Source organism: Oncorhynchus nerka, linkage group LG18 (genome assembly GCF_034236695.1).
Source record: "Oncorhynchus nerka isolate Pitt River linkage group LG18, Oner_Uvic_2.0, whole genome shotgun sequence".
Classification (NCBI taxonomy): domain Eukaryota; kingdom Metazoa; phylum Chordata; class Actinopteri; order Salmoniformes; family Salmonidae; genus Oncorhynchus; species Oncorhynchus nerka.
This window is the reverse complement of record NC_088413.1, coordinates 32,971,506-32,988,707: the sequence shown is the minus strand read 5'-3', so window position 1 is coordinate 32,988,707 and position 17,202 is coordinate 32,971,506. Positions and strand designations below refer to the sequence as shown.

The 17,202-nt window shown below is 40.8% G+C and overlaps 1 long non-coding RNA gene across 1 annotated transcript; it reads right to left on the bottom strand.

The window, feature by feature from the left end:
- Nucleotides 1-837: 837 nt before the first annotated feature.
- On the bottom strand, nt 838-7,243 carry LOC135561877 (uncharacterized). Its single transcript, XR_010459717.1, has 3 exons — nt 5,570-7,243; nt 2,467-2,606; nt 838-1,682 (listed from the first exon to the last, which is right to left on the bottom strand). It is a non-coding gene; the product is annotated as an uncharacterized LOC135561877 (long non-coding RNA).
- Nucleotides 7,244-17,202: the final 9,959 nt, after the last annotated feature.

Sequence of the window (17,202 nt, the reverse complement as noted above, 5' to 3'; positions counted from 1 at the left end):
AGCCTTGCAGGTCAGGTAGGCCAGCTTGGTGGTGAGCTGCTCGGTGAAGACGGGGTGGAACTCCCGCGTGATCCTCAACATGTTGCCTGCACGGGCCTCGTCCACCAGAGTCTGGCCCCAGATATCTATGGGAGGGGAGGAGAGGAAAGAGAGAGAGCATGAGAGAGGACACGAGACGAGAGCTGAGGTAAGTGGGAGGAGTAGATCGAACTTGAAGGTGAATTAGGAAAAATGACATTCATTGCCATTGTCAGATTTAGTGGTGGTATGTTGAGGATGATGCTGAAACCCTAACTGTAGAGTAAAAACACTTAGGAGGCATAACGGTCCAGTTGCTACAGTGCTTGGGTGAAGTCTCAATTAAGTTATAATTTACCTCTCCTACCCCACCCTGAGATGAGCAGGGTCTAAAGTAGCTTGCTACCTTTCTATAGTATCACCAAATATGTATTGTATGGACTTAATTCGTTGCAATTACGTTACATTTTAAACACCTAACTGTTCCTGTAGCAATCTAGCTTGCTCATCAAGGTGCCAGTGCCAACCAACCAACACAACCGTTGGACGGCGCCTGAGATGAATGGCCAGATTTGTTTTTGCTTTTGTCTTACAATTTATAATGTCCACTAGGTGGTAGCAAAGCCCTATATTGAGCTGAATACATGCCTATTTTGGTGGCACAAAATGACAAATGTGCATACAGTGGGACAAAAAAGTATTTAGTCAGCCACCAATTGTGCAAGTTCTCCCACTTAAAAATATGAGAGAGGCCTGTAATTTTCATCATAGGTACACTTCAACTATGACAGACAAAATGAGGAACAAAAATCCAGAAAATCACATTGTAGGATTTTTAATGAATTTATTTGCAAATTAACTGAAGTCAACTGTTCCATATGGTTTCATTCAGTTCCATCCATTCCACAGGAGGTTCCATCTGGTTCCCAGAGCAGATACATAACCGGGTTACAGAAACACTTCCTGGGGAGTCTTAAGATGACATTTGATGACATTGCTCTCTAAACTTTCATGTTGTTCTATCATTCCTGCCCATGGGGTGTACTTGCACATCAAGCCGTCTCACGCTTCAGAAACAGGAGATAGGCTCCTGCCCTTACGGGCCGTTCTGGCTCGGACAGGTCTCACTTGTGTTCTAGAGAGAGACAACACTTTGTCCTGACTATCCAGAGAGAAGATGAGCGAGATGGAGGTAATTTCATAGATGCATTTTGAAGAACAGTATTTTTATATGAATTATTTTATTTCGGTAAAAATATACAAAACAAATGAGTAATTTGGGGAAAATTTAAACCATTATTTAGCACTGCATTGTAGTAAAACACTAAATAATAAGGTCGGCCGTCATTGTAAATAAGAATTTTACATTATAAAATTAATAAAGGTTACATTTATTTATGTTTTTAAATATTATGGAATCACATCCATATCAATTCCACAGCTTCATGCTACACATTCAAAAACAATAACATAAAGCCACAATGGTAGAAACTTAAACAAACCATCTGTGGTGGACAAATCATTAATATCATAACAGGGGAATTGGTGGACATCTGTCTGCAGATGGGATTGGTCAGTTAAAGTCCTTAAGCAGCTGTTATTGGTCAGTTGAAGTCGGGAGCAGTGACCAGTATGGGAGTCGAGGGAACACCTTGATTGAGAGACTGGAAGAGAGAGAAAGAGAGAATAAGGGAGAGAAAGAGGAGGAGGAAAGAAGAAAAATAGATGAACTACTGTGAAAGAACATTTTATTTTGACTTCAGTTTTCCCTGGTGGTAATTTCCACAGCACTACTCTAATGCCTGCCCTGTGGCATCCTCTGTGTATTTACACAATCTTGTAAATATTTTATTTGTATGGAAACAATCTCTCCAAAAATATGGGTGTTGCTTTTATCCCCTTCCATTTTGTTTGGATTCTGTCTTGAAATATTATTCCTCATTGCCAGAACTCTTGTTTTAAATAAATAAATCCAAGTAAACAAATGAAAATATCCATTCCCACCACACCCTATGAATAATATGATCATGGTAATTAAGCAATAATACCCCAGATAATAACGAATATTAGTGCCGAACAAAATATTAAAGGGGAAGCGTTTTACAACTTGATGTTAGATGGTTCCTAACCTGGAAAGTAGTCTATGGGCCAGGAGACACTGTAATCTGTAATCTACATGTGCTCTACACACATACATACACATTGTCATGTTGCTGTATTGTGGATTTTATATTGTACATTTGTAATAATATAGTAATAATGTATTTTATGATTTCTTGTTTTATTTATGATGTAGGCTGTTGTATTTTACTGTGATCTAATTATTTTAACCCTGTTTGGACCCCAGGAAGAGTATCTGCTGAATGGGGATCCTAATAAATAATACATATCATGTACATGGTAACCTTGTAATCTACAACTGTAAATTGAATGAAATACTGAAATTACCCTTTAAATGTATTTTCCCGTCTGGCTTACTGAGTATGGTCCGTAACGCCTCCTCTCCATGTACAGGATGTAAGAGAGCGTTGAGGAGATGGAGATCTGGATGATGGTGAAGAGAAGGACTTTACTCCATAACTGAACATCTGAGGTAATGAAAGGAGAGGGGGGAGCAAAAGTAAATCTGTGAGCAAGTTATTTGGAAGAACATTTTTTCACATACAGATTGTAATATTGCATTGTTATAAAACAGATCATTTGAATATGAGAGATTTATCATTTCAGATGAAATATCATTTCTCCATGAGTTATACTCATGATGCATTACAAACATGTTGGGGTAACAACATACAGTACCAGTCAAAAGTTTGGACACACCTACTCATTCATGGGTTTTTCTTTATTTTTACTATTTTCTCCATTGTAGAATAATAGTGAAGACATCAAAACTATGAAATAACACATATGCAGTGGTGTAAAGTACTTAAGTACTACTTATGTAGTTTTTTGGGGGTATTTGTACTTTACTTGACTATTTATATTTTTGACAACTATTACTTTAACTCCACTACATTCCTAAAGAAAATGTTGTACTTTTTACTCCTTACATTTTCCCTGACACCCAAAAGCACTTGTTACATTTTGAATGTTTAGCAGGACAGGAAAATTTGCTAATTCACGCACTTATCAAGAAAACATCTCTAGTCATTCCTACTGCCTCTGATCTGGCAGACTCACTAAACACAAATGCTTTGTTTGTAAATTATGTCTGAGTGTTGAACTGTTGACCCTGGCTATCTGTACATTTAAAAAAAAACAGGACAGTCGTGTTGTCTGGTTTGCTTAATATAAGAGATTTTAAATGATTTTTTACTTTTGATACTTAAGTACATTTAAAACCAAATACTTTCAGACTTTTACTCAAGTAGTACTTTACAGGGTGACTTTTACTTTTACTTTTTTATGTATGACAATTGGGTACTTTTTCCACCACTGCACATATGGAATCATGTAGTAACCCAAAAAGTGTTAACTTCTCTAGGTTAGGGGGCTGCATTCGGAATTTTGGATGAAAAGCATGCCCAAATTAAACGGCCTGCTACTCGGCCCCAGAAGATATGATATGCATATAACCGGTAGATTTGGATAGAAAACACTCTAAAGTTTCCAAAACTGTTAAAATAGTGTCTGTGAGTATAACAGAACTGATTTGGCAGGCGAAAACCTGAGAAAAATCCATTCAGGAAGTTGTTTTTTTTTGGTTTTTTTGTCTGCCTGTTTTGACTGCGTTTGAGCCTGTGGATCACTGAAGAAAACGCGCGAGGTTTTTGTATATAAAGAGACTATCGAACAAAAGGAACATTTATTGAGTAAATGAATGTCGTCTGAGTGCAACCATATGAAGATCATCAAAGGTAAGGGATTAATTTTATCTCTATTTCTGAGTTGTGTAACTCTTCTGCTTGGCTGGTTACTCTTTGTAATGATTTGTCTACTGGGCTATCTTCTCAAATAATCGTAAGGTATGCTTTCGCCGTAAAGCATTTTTTAAATCTGACACTGTGGTTGGATTCACAAGAAGTTAATCTTTAAACCTATGTAAAATATGTTTTGTTTTCTGAATTTTTATAATGAGTATTTCTGTATTTGAATTTGGAGCTCTGCAATCTCACTGGATGTTGGCCAGGTGGGACGCTAGCGTCCCACATACCCTAGAGAGGTCAAACAAATCTGTCATGAATGACCCCCGGTACTGCTACTCATTCTGTTCACCAGTTCCAGAGGTCTACGTCACCGGCTTTCTAGGCTTCACTGAACGGGATTCATTATCATCAACCCCGGACTGTCTTGTCTGATTAGACACCCCTGGTTCCCATTCCCCTGATAAGTATGTTATATATGTGCCCTCTGTTCCCTCTGGCTTTGTCGGATTGTTCCCATATCCGTTGGTGGTGTGAGTACCTATGAGTTGGTGCAGCTGTTATGCTGCATGCTTTATATTTTGTGTATTACGGGTATCGTCCCATGTCGTTCAATAAGGTTTACCCTTGCTCTTTTGTTTGGGTACAGCCCAGTGTTTTGTATACATGTTTTATTTTGGGTGTATTAAAAACCCTTATTGTGTATTCCTGCGCTGTATTCCGAAATGGAGACAGCAGGAAAGGCCGAGCTGGTGACCATTGTAGGGACAGTACAGCACCACGAGGACTGTCTCTCCAGACAGAGTCGGTCCGTGGAATACCCCTGTTCCTCCCGCAGTGCTTCAACGGCGCACCAGCAAGATGCAAGAGGTTCCTTCTACAATGTGACCTGTACCTCGCTCACTACGCCAGGGCTGTTTCCAGAAGAGACAGGGTTGCCATCTCGGCACTGACCGGACGGGCTCTGGACTGGGGTGCCGCGGTCTGGGAGATAGGTGGACCCGAGGTCGCGTCCTATGAGCGCTTCACCCTCCTCTTCCACTCAGTGTTTGATCATCCTGTGGAGGGCCGTGAGGAGGGTGAGCGTCTACTCCGACTACTCCAGGGATCTAGGACCGCCTCGGAGTTCGCCCTGGAGTTCCGGACCATCGCAGCCTCCACCGGATGGAACAAGTTGGCTCTGGTCACCGTTTTCCGCAGCGGACTGCGGGAGGAGGTACAGCTGGAGTTAGCCTGCCGTGATGACAACCTGCCATTCAACCAGCTCATCAGCATGGTGATCCGGTTGGACAATCTCCTGCGGTCCAGAAGAAGACCTGCGCGGAATACAGAGCCCATGGCTACCCCTGCTCCGTGGCCAGAGCCGATGGAGGTGGGCTCGGCACGTTTGCCCGAGGCAAAGCATAGGAGGAGGAGGAATCTGTGCCTCTGCTTCAATTGTGGAGAACAGGGTCATTTCTCCCCGACCTGCTCTCTATCCACTAGGAGGCGAGGAGGTGACAAGCCAGAAAATTCCTCTGCGCCAACCCAGGTAGGAGGCAAGGTCGCTTCTCCTTGTCTGTCAAATCAACCAGTGTGTTTTCCCGTTAAATGTTTTCCCGTTAAATATGATAATTGACTAGTCTCTCAAAGCACTTCTTGATGAAAGGAGTCAGTGCTAAAGGGCGATAGTCATTTAGTTCAGTTACCTTTGATTTCTTGGGTACAGGAACAATGGGGCCCATTCTTGAAGCATGTGGATACAGCAGACTGGGATAGGGAGAGATTGAAAATGTCAGTAAACATGCTCTGAGGAAGCGGCTAGGGATGCCGTCTGGGCCGGCAGCCTTGCGAGGGTTAACACGCTTAAATGTCTTACTCACATTGGCCACGGGGGAAGGAGAGACCACAGTCCTTGGTAGCGGGCCGCGTTGGTGGCACTGTGTTATCCTCAAAGTGGGCGAAGAAGGTGTTTAGATTGTCCGAAAGCAAGACGTTGGTGTCCGCGACGTGGCTGGTTTTCCTTTTGTAGTCCGTGATTGTCTGAGCCGTTGAAGTGCAACTCCACTTTGTCTCTATACTGATGTTTTGCCTGTTTGATTGCTTTTCTGAGGGAATAACTACACTGTTTGTATTCTGCCATATTCCCAGTTACCTTGCGGTGGTTCGTACTTTCAGTTTTGCGCGAATGCTAACATCTGTCCAGGTTTCTGGTTAGAGTAGATTTTAATAGTCACAGTGGGTACAACATCTCCTATAAGATTTCATATTTATGATTTATTTCAGCTTTTGTAGTTGAAATACTATCAGCTTAAATGACACTGATAGATCACTGCTCTACAGACTGTGCATTCACATTCTCTCAAGATTCTGAAATGAATCAATCATATTTCTCTACTTCCTGTTCCCGAGTCAAAATATACATTTGGTGTATCATTTTACTGAAGAACTGCTTAATTCAGCAGGAGTTAATATTAAGACTATGTGAGAAGTTATAAACCTACAGTTAGTGTCCAGATTTCACTTTCTATTAAACCGATCTGAACAAATCTTTCCCAAACATGACTTTTCTGGCCCTCCCTTCTCTGTATTTTCAACTCTCTATTATGCAGCTTTTCTTTTAAAATTTTTTAACTCCGGGTATTTGTCCTTTTTGGTTCGATGTGTGTTCCCAAAAAACATCTGGCGTGTAGGATTTTTGGCGCGCGTAAAGTTAGGCCTTAAAGTTTAGGCTTTTGTAACTAATGCCAAAAACATGAAATAAAAACCTCAATGTAGTCTATAGACCTAGATATAAATTGCGCAACAATGATAGATTTATAGATTTGTTTATGTATTCTTTTCTCTTTATTCAACCCGACTGCCACCTACCTGCCCCTTTATTTGCATAATATTTCATAACTATAAACTAATGATTTATATATAAACACTAGATGACAGGGGGCGCTGTTTTGAAGACACAGTGCCTCCATCTTGGCACTCCAACATCGTGGTAAAAAAATATTTTTGGAAGCTATAGAAATGCATTTATAAATGTCTACTTTAGTTTTGGCCATGTCTATTCTATTACAGACACCTTAATGCATACTTTTAAATGATACTTATTGTTATTGTTAATCTAACTGCAGTTTCCATTTTACAGTAGCTATTACAGCGAAAAAATACCATGCTATTGTTTGAGGATAGTGCACAACAACAACATGCTTTTGTCATGGCAACTGGTTTGGTACATTCACCTCTGAAGGTAAATAATGTACTTACATTCAGTTATCTTGCTCTGATTTGGATTACTGAGGGTCCCAGAGATAACATGTAGCGTAGTTTTGTTTGATAAAATCAATTTTCATATTCAAATGTAGGAACTGAGTTCTACAGTTTGACCCCCCCCCCCCCCCCCCCCCCTGCTGTCTCGGGCTCCACACCCACCCCGTCCAGCCATCTAGATGTGTGAAGGTTAGTGTCTTTTCTGTAGGGAAGCTAATGATCCATCATGTATGACATTCCTGGGAGTGTGTAAACCTACATTTTTTATTACCATAGCATTTTTTGTATGCTCTCTATAGTTGTGTAAGGTGATGTTAGGCTCCCATGTGGCGCAGCGGTCTAAGGCATTGCATCTCAGTGCTAGAGGTGTCATTTACAGTCCCTGGTTCGATTCTGGGCTGTATCACACCCGGAAGTGATCGAGAGTCCCATAGGGCAGCGCACAATTGGCCAAGCATCGTCCGGGTTAGGGGAGGGTTTGGCCGGGGTACGTGGTCATGGTAAAATAATAATTTGTGACTTGCCCAGTTAAATAAAGTTTGAATGTACTTGAACATTTATAAATTAACCAATTCTGCACATTTGGTCAAACTTCTGGCAGACTTGATACAAAATATTGTGTAGTGATATAATTCTTCACTGGATCAGTCTGAAACTTTGCACACACACTGATCACTGTCTGGCCTTTTAATTGCATTTCTAAAATGATGGTATATTTGGGATGTTTTTTTATTTCTATTATATTTGACCAGATCTCATGTAATTTTCCTACATTAATTTCCCATTTCCACAAACTTCAGTGTTTCCTTTCAAATGGTATCAAGAATATGCATATCCTTGCTTCAGGTCCTGAGCTACAGGCAGTTGAAAAAAGGTTCCGATCCTTAAGAGGTTTTAAACAAAAACCCTACAAAAACGCCATTCATTTCCCCCATAGGCTTTGTCCAATGAACCATGGCAGAGTTAGTGCCAACAAAAAGACGCCATTACTATTTCTCTCTATGGAGGACTGCTTTTCTGAGACGGCCAACATGGCCGACCGGTGGCTTCAAAGCCTCTCATTGGCCAATAAATAGCATCGGCACCAATGTGAGTGATTTAAATGATTGTTGACTAGACAACAAAAGTCAAACCTCCAGGGCGGACCGTTATACAATCTAAAAGCCTATTAGGATAATCGACGCATCTTACCTTTTTCTTTCAGATACAAAATCACTTTAGTGTGCCTAATTCCACAAACACAATTTCTTGTTGCCTACTTCACGAATTATTAAAATAGATTTAGCAACATAGCCAGTCCGAGACCGTTCCTTTAACTTTTTGTGTCTCCGCCCGTTCTGCCGGAGTAGGATTAGTTTACTTTCACTGGTGCAAAGCCTCCACCCCAGCCCACTGTCACCCCCTCGTCTTGCGAGACAGTGATACAATAGTCAATATAAACATTCGTAGCAACCGTTTTTTTTGTGACAGCCTGGACCTACACTGTAATTTTGCAACAAAAAAAGGACCGTGTGTATCCAACAGGGGCTGTTTTCATCAAGGTAAGTAATTTTTTAAAATAGCTGTTGAATTTACATAAATGGTGGATGAAGTTGCGCTGTTCTTCAGGGGGGATCGACAGAATATGTCAGTTTAGCCATATTGATGTGTAGGCAACATAGCAAGGTTATTGAGAAATAAGCAAGGTAAATGGGCGTTATACATTTGTTCTTAACTGACTTGTATCTTTAAATAAAGGTTTAATAAAATGTAGGCAAATTAAATAAATAAAAGAAGCCAATCTTTCAACCCCCCCCCATTAATATACACTTCAGACCAGTCGGCTGGACCGTGTTAACGTACCGTAGTTCATTGCTATTTCCACTGTTTTGTTTTCTTTCCTCTCCCCTCCTCTTATTTCGTTTGCTTGGCCTAAACAAGCAAATCTTTCCCCACTTCGAATCCAGTAGAGCTCAGAGAGCGTTCTACGCTCTAGAATAATGTTTGGTGTTGCTGGTCTGGAAATGAAATGTTACCATGCCCCATAACTTGATTTCATAGTAAAACATCTCCCTCCCCGCCTTTTGTTTGTTGATATTTGTTAATAATAAAAATACAAAAAAAAAGAGGGAGGAAGGAAGGAATGATTTTTAAATGGACCACCCTTGGCCGGAAATTCATCACTTGTTTATCCAGTGTTCCCAACTTAGCGACTTTGCAGCTATATTTAGCGAGTATTCAGTCCCCCTCTAGTGACACATTTTCAAAAAATCGACTAGTGACTTTTTCTGGTGTTATTGGAGACTTTTGGAGACTCTGACATGAAAGCACGGATCGTTCTTACTCTTCTCAAAAGTACAGGCGGCCCAGTCCTCACACAGCAGTCCCTCCCAGCTGCAGTCAGAGCAGGAGATGTTCACCCCTCCGCGTCCGGACTGCAAATGAATCGCGCAAGCCGCCGCTGGCTTACATTCAGGGCGGGAAGTAAATGTAAAATGGTCTTTGTCTAAAATAAATCACTGCATTTGACTCACACAGCCTCAGTCACTTACTCACCTTGTCCACTGTGTGTGTGCCTCTCTGTGACATAAGCTAAACATCTAGCTGGCAAGATATTCATGTCTCAGTCTAAACTGTACACTCAAAAATACAGAAAGGAGTGGGAATCAAACCCTGAATTCAAAGGCTGGTTGAAGCTGTTTATTGGAGATGATACGCGGGCATACTGCCTGTATTGAAGGCTGATTTCTACGACAAACTTGGTGAAGTAAAAAAGCACATGGCAACTCAAAAATATACTCAAAAGACAGAGCCTTTATAACAGTTCCACCCAAAACAAGCTGCCATTTATGGTTCAAAAAAATTGACTGCAATAAAGGCTGAGGCCACAATGGCATTAGTTATCGCTGAACACGGTTCCATGCTGGCATGTGATCACATTGGAGAAGCATGTAGAGCTGCTTTCTCAGACTCCACTGCTGCTACCCACTTCAACATGCACAGGACAAAGTGCACAGAAATTAATAATGGTGTTCTAGCACCATACTTTCTGAAAAAGTTGGTCGCAGATGTGGGTGACCAGCGTTTCAGCCTCCTCCTCGATGAGTCCACGGATGTAAGCGTTTCTATGTACCTGGTGGGGGTTGTGATAAGGTACTTTAGTGACACCAAGCAGACAACTTTATCAACATTTCTGGGGCTTGTTGAGTTGGAGGGAGGAGATGCCAAATCTATAGCCCGTGCTGTTGTGGCTTTCCTCGAGAAGTGTTGAAACTCCTGGGGATAGGGACTGACAATTCCTCTGTTATGACGCCGATTAACAATGGGGTCCAACATTGGGGTCCATGGCACGTGGTTTATGAATTGATACGCAAAACAACGCCGGATGCAAAACTAATTATTTTAGCAAAAATGTTTATTTTGAATTTACAATCTGTAGAAGCTATGAGAATAGAAAGGTTCAAGTCGTTTGTGAAGCATCACAGCACAGTTGAAAAATATATGGCAAATAGAAATCCAAAATGGATGATGTTGAGAGATCGATGGGAGAGGTTGAATGGAGCTGAAGGGACTAATAGCAAGATAAAACATGTAGAACATACGGGGTCTGTAAAATGTATATATGTTCAGAACTTTTGTGAAATAGCACAGTTACAAATAGAAATCAAACTGGATGGACATCAGAAATAAAGGAAGGACTAAAAACAAACAGAAAATAACTCTTGTAAAATAGACTGAATGTAAAATGTGTATTAAGATGTATAAATTGAAGGTAAAAGCCGAAGTGTTTATTAGTTTACTCCAACTGGGGGATCGGTGGTAGGGTTTGCAGGGAATAATAATAAAGGTATATTCTTTAAAAAAGTATGTATGTCTATATAGGTATGTGTATGTATATATGTGTATATGTATGCATGTGTGTATGGATATATATTTACCCCAAAAATATATGGGGGATTGGAAATGATGCAGACAATTACATTGATGGAACCAATATTCTTTCCGCAATATTTAGCTGATCCACCCCTTTAAAAATAAAAAAAACAATGGGGTCCATAAAGTTCTGAAGGAGGAGTATGGCCTCAAATATCTGGTTGTTATTCACTGTGTGTGCCACTCTCTGCCGCTTTCTGTAAGTTCCGCTTCCAATGACACCATCCCCCGGGGTGTGGAGTACTTGGTACGAGAGACTTATAACTGGTTTTCAGTGTCTCCAAATCACTGGGAGGCCTACAATGCCATATATGAGACCATCAACTGTGGGGAGAAACCTTTCCAGATAACCAAGGTGTGTGCCACACGTTGGCTCTCCATTGAACCTGCAGTTTCACGCATTTTGGACCAGTGGGAGGAGCTTAGGCTGCATTTCGCAGTCACCAAGTCCAGTGAACACTGCTACATGGCTGAGGTTTTATACTCCATGTACAGTGATCCTCAAAACATATTGCATCTGTCTTTTTTGAAGTCAGTGCTGGGTGAGGTACAGTTGGCCATCAAGGCTTTTGAGGGAGAGCAAGTAGATCCTCTTAAGCTACTTGACAGCTTGGTTAGCCTGATCAAGTCTGTGAGCAGCAGGCTGCTGAATCCACTGGCAAATGTTGATGTACTCAAAGGGCCAATAGATGGATACATCAGTCCCAAACCGTACCGTGGTTACCTTTTTGAGTCAAAGGCAGCTGAGTCCAGCAATGGCGTGCCATCCATCTTAGTAAATGGAATGATACAAAAAACACACTGGATTTCTGGAGTGAGATTTGGAAGTTCAGGGATGCAGCTGATATCAACCCGTTTCAAGAGCTTGCCATGGCTGCTGAGTCTGTGTTGTCCTTGCCACACTCCAATGCTGAAGTCGAGAGAGTATTCAGCCAGATGAGTGTGGTAAAAAAGCAAACTTAGAAATCGTATGTCCTTGCAGACCCTTAACTCCATCCTGTACATTCGATATGGACTGGAGCTGTCTGGTGAGGCTTGCTATGAGCACCAGCTGCCTGATAATGTTTTGCAGCTTTTTGGCACATCAGCTGCTTACTCATTTAAGTCAGCTCCCTCAGTTGCTGAACCTGCCATAGAGAGCCTTGACCAAAATGACGATGACCCATTCTTTCTGTGGGCCAGCACAGCCTGTGTGTGTGGAGGGGGGCCTGGAAAAACCCCAATTAACTTTTTGTGGCTGGGGGCAGTATTGAGTAGCTTGGATGAATAAGGTGCCCAGAGTAAACTGCCTGCTACTCAATCCCAGAAGCTAACATATGCATATTATTAGTATATTTGGATAGGAAACACTCTAAAGTTTCTAAAACGGTTTGAATGATGTCTGTGAGTATAACAGAACTCATATGGCAGGCAAAAACCTGAGAAAAATCCAACCAGGAAGTGGGAAATCTGAGGTTTGTAGTTTTTCAACTCTTGGCCTATCGAATACACAGTGGGATATTGGTCATATTGCACTTCTTCTGTCGATTCTTGTTTTATTTATTGTGGAACTGGGATTCCTGGGAGTGCATTCTGATGAAGATCATCAAAGGTAAGTTTATATTTATAATACTATTTCTGACTTCTGTTGACTACACAACATGGCGGATATCTGTTTGGGTTGTTTTGGTCTCTGAGCCTCCGTACTCAGATTATAGCATGGTGTGCTTTTTCTGCAAAGGTTTTTTTGAAATCTGACACAGCGGTTGCATTAAGGAGAAGTGTATCTATACTTCCGTGCATAATAGTTGTATCTTTTATCAATGTTTATTATGAGTATTTCTGTAAATTGATGTGGCTCTCTGCAAAATCACCAGATGTTTTAGAACTACTGAACGTAACGCGCCAGATTTTTTTATATAAATATGAACTTTATCGAACAAAACATACATGTATTATGTAACATGAAGTCCTATGAGAGTCATCTGATGAAAATCATCAAAGGTTAGTGATTCATTTAATCTCTATTTCTGCTTTTTGTGACTCCTCTCTTTGGCTGGAAAAAATGGCTGTGTTATTTTGTGACTTGGCTCTGACACAACATAATCGTTTGGTTTGCTTTCGCTGTAAAGCCTTTTTGAAATCGGACACTGTGGTGGGATTAACAAGAAGTGTATCTTTAAAATGATGTAAGATACTTGTATGTTTGAGGAATTTTAATTATGGGATTTCTGTTGTTTTGAATATGGCGCCCTGCACTTTCACTGGCTGTTGTCATATCGATCCCGTTAGCGGGATCTCAGCCCAAAGAGGTTTTAACCTGAATTAGGGCCAGACTAGTTACCATTATTTTTCTATTGTCCCTTTTTGGTCCATTTAGATTGTTAATGTAGATTGTGTAATAAAAATTCAAATAAAAAACTAAGTAACTCCGCCAGTGTCTATTTTGGGTCACTTTTGCCGGTCCCAAGCGCGAATAAAGGAGGAGGGTTGGAATTGTGACATAAAAAAACAAGAATCGACAGAAGAAAGTTCATTTGTAGTTCTAAACATATTTAGTGTTTTTTACTCACTTTTTGTCTCTCCCACGACGTTATTCCTGTCTCCAACAGCGTCCATCACAATTACATGCACATGGCCAATTATGCAAATTAAGTGATGATGTCATTTAGCGACTTCTAGTGATTTTTAGGACAGCCAAAAGCTACTTTCCTTACTGAGGAGTTGGCAACAGTGTGTTCATCCCGCAATGAGTGTGTTTTCAGACACTGGTAGCTTGGGGGCAGTTCATATGCACTACAGTCAATTATGAGTGCATGTCTACTTATATTAAATATATCATTATTAATCTACGCCTACTGTATGATAGCTAGCAAGTTAATTAGCTAACTAACGTTAGCCTGCCTAGCTGGAACTTCTGAAGAAGGAAAATGTTTTATTTCTATAATTTCCAAAAGATAACCAAACAAAAACATATTTACTTTTTACGAGAGGTGTTTGTGCCATCATGTGCATTAGTAGCACAATTTCTCATTTATTTGCATTCGTTTTTACTTACACTTGTATGTTGACTTCTTCATTGAGGTTGTTTTTAAGTTTTCACTGACTTTTTTTAGCAGTACAATCGTCGCAAATTTAATTATGGTGAGTTTCAGGCCCCGGAGTGAACATAATTGTACACTTGCAAACTCGACTAAAAACTAGGGCTGGTGGGCTTACGTTGCAAACTTCCCTTGATTGGCTAATCGTTTGGACCACCCTCCAAGATGGCGACGGGGATTTCCCCAAGGGCATAAGGTGAGGGTAGGTGGATGAGGGTGTGTCTTTCTCATGAGTATGAACTGCCGGCAAAGGTACTCATTGCCAAAATCCATAAGTATCCATTTAATAAGCAGAGTTCATATATCACGCTGGAAAGCATAGAACTCTGTGAATCATCAGTCAAGCCTTTGAACCCAAAATTGCAAACACTGCATTCCAGTGCCTGTGATTACATTTTGTGTTTGTATTGGTTACATTTTGTGGTTGATTCTGATAGGCATGTCTCCTCTCCTCTCTCCTTTCTCTTCCTCTCATTTCTCTTTCCTCTCCTCTCTCCTGGACCAAACTCTTTCATTCAGGATGATGTCATCCACTGAGTCAGGAACAGATGTTCCTAAACTACATCGCCTTTTCATAAAGTTTGACCCAGAGGTTGTAGCGGTAAGAGAATTGAATGAGTAATGGGCATGAATTGAATGATTACTAAACACTCATACATATAGATAGCCAATACATCTACCAGACTGCTCTCTCCCTCCTTGTTGTACCATTCAATTGTCTTAAGAGTGGAATTTCTATATCTATCGTGTCACCATGCATCAGACATCACTTGCTCACTCCCCGTCGTGAACTTAAAAGCATTGGACTGGTGAAAGCAAGGGCTAGAAGGCCCGATTGTCCTCATCATACATTTTGCACTAGTAATTTCTTATGATCAAGACTGATTGGAACTGGGAGAAGGCTAGAATCGGACCACAGAGCTTATTTTTGTAATCGTCCCAGTTCCTTTAGATGCAGTTCTCTCTTTTCTCCACCAGGTGATGTTGATACTCCTGGGTTTATTCCAGGTGATGTTGATACTCCTGGGTCTGTCTATTCCAGGTGATGTTGGCTGTGCCTCTGTACTACATAGACATTGGTTTACCCAAACTACAACTCATACTACCTTTATTTATTGGCTTCCTGGTAAGATCCTAATTTGGTAAAGTCATAAATATCTTTGTTTCTGTCACAGGAGGCTGCTGAGGGGAGGACGGCTCATAATAATGGCTGGAAGAGAGCGAATGGAATGGCATCAAAGACATGGAAACCATGTTGTTTTATTTCTCTCTATACTTTTTTCTCCTTACCATACCATCCCTACCCTAATTGGAGTAAACTAAATGGACAACGACAATATGTTTACTGCTACTTACAGCTATCTTGCTCACATCTACGGTACCTGTAGTTAAGAAATTATACATATATTCCTAATTTCTTCAAGTGCTGGATTCTCACCCGCAGCGGCCAATCCACCACTCACTCTGATCTTAACTCCAACCCTCCGATATCCACAGATTTACCCATCTTTCCCAGTATAATGCTATTTCCTTTTGCAATACATCCCTCCATTTTGCTAGGATGTCTTACGAGGGTCCTGAATCTAACTATTTCTAACATTTCTACCGATATTGCCCTAAAAATAAATACTTTACTAGAGTATAATGATATTTCCCATTGACTGCATGTTTTTTCAGATCCCCGAACAATACATCTTTTGTTGTTTTGTCTCTGAACTCCAGCACTTTGGATTAGAAGTGACACAATGACGATGATGTTAAATTGGAGACTGTCAGCTTTCATTTGAAGGGTGTCTTCATTCATATCGGGTGAACCGTTTAGAAGTTACAGCACTATTTGTACATAGTACCCCCATTTAGGGGACCAAAAGTATTGGGACAAATTCACTTACAGTACCTATCAAAAGTTTGGACACACCTACTCATTCCAGGGTTTTTCTTTATTTTTACTATTGTATACATTGTAGAATAATAGTGAAGACATCAAAACTATGAAATAACACATATGGAATCATGTAGTCACCAAAAAAGTGTAAAACAAATAACACATGGAATCTCCAAAAAATAGTCAAATAAATCAAAATATAATGTAATGTAATGTTGCTGCTACCGTCTCTTATGACCGAAAATAACTTATGGACATCAGAACAGCAATTACTCACCTCAAACTGGACGAAGATTTTTTCTTTAACAAGTCCGACGCAAAGGATATATACTGCCTTCTCGGAAACGGGCCAAAATCCCTGTCATTTGCATGAAGAAAAGACAGAGAAAAAGGCGGCAGAGAATTCGTAGGCGAGTGAGTAAACCCCCACTACCATCTGCTCTATTGGCCAACGTGCAATCAATCATTGGAAAACAAAATGGATGATATACGATCAAGGTTATCCTACCAACGGGACATTAAAAACTGTAATATCTTTCACTGAGTCGTGGCTAAACGACGACATGGATAATATAGAGCTGGCAGGGATTTTCCATGCGTCGGCAGGACAGAGAAGCTACGTCCAGTAAGATGGGGGGCGGGGGTGTGTGTCTATTTGTCAATAACAGCTGGTCTAATATTAAAGTGGTCTCCAGGTATTACTGACCTGAGGTAGAGTACCTTATGATAAGCTGTAGACCACACTATCTACCAAGAGAGTTCTCATCTATATTATTCTTGTCATCTATTTACCACCACAAACCACACTAAGATTGCACTCAACCAGCTGTATAAGGCCATAAGCAAACAAGAAAATGCTCACCCAGAAGCAGCGCTCCTAGTGGCCGGGGACTTGAATGCAGGCAAACTTAAATCTGTTTTACCTCATTTCTACCAGCATGTCACATGTGCAACCAGAGGAAAAAAGACCACCTTTACTCCACACACAGAGACACTCACAAAGCTCTCCCTCGCCCTCCATTTGGCAAATCTGACCATAATTCTATCCTCCTGATTCCTGCTTACAAGCAAAAACTAAAGCAGGAAGTACCAGTGACGAGCTCAATACGGAAGTGTTCAGATGACGTAGATGCTACGCTACAGGACTGTTTTTCTAGCACAGACTCATCCAATGGCATCGAGGAGTACACCACCTCAGTCA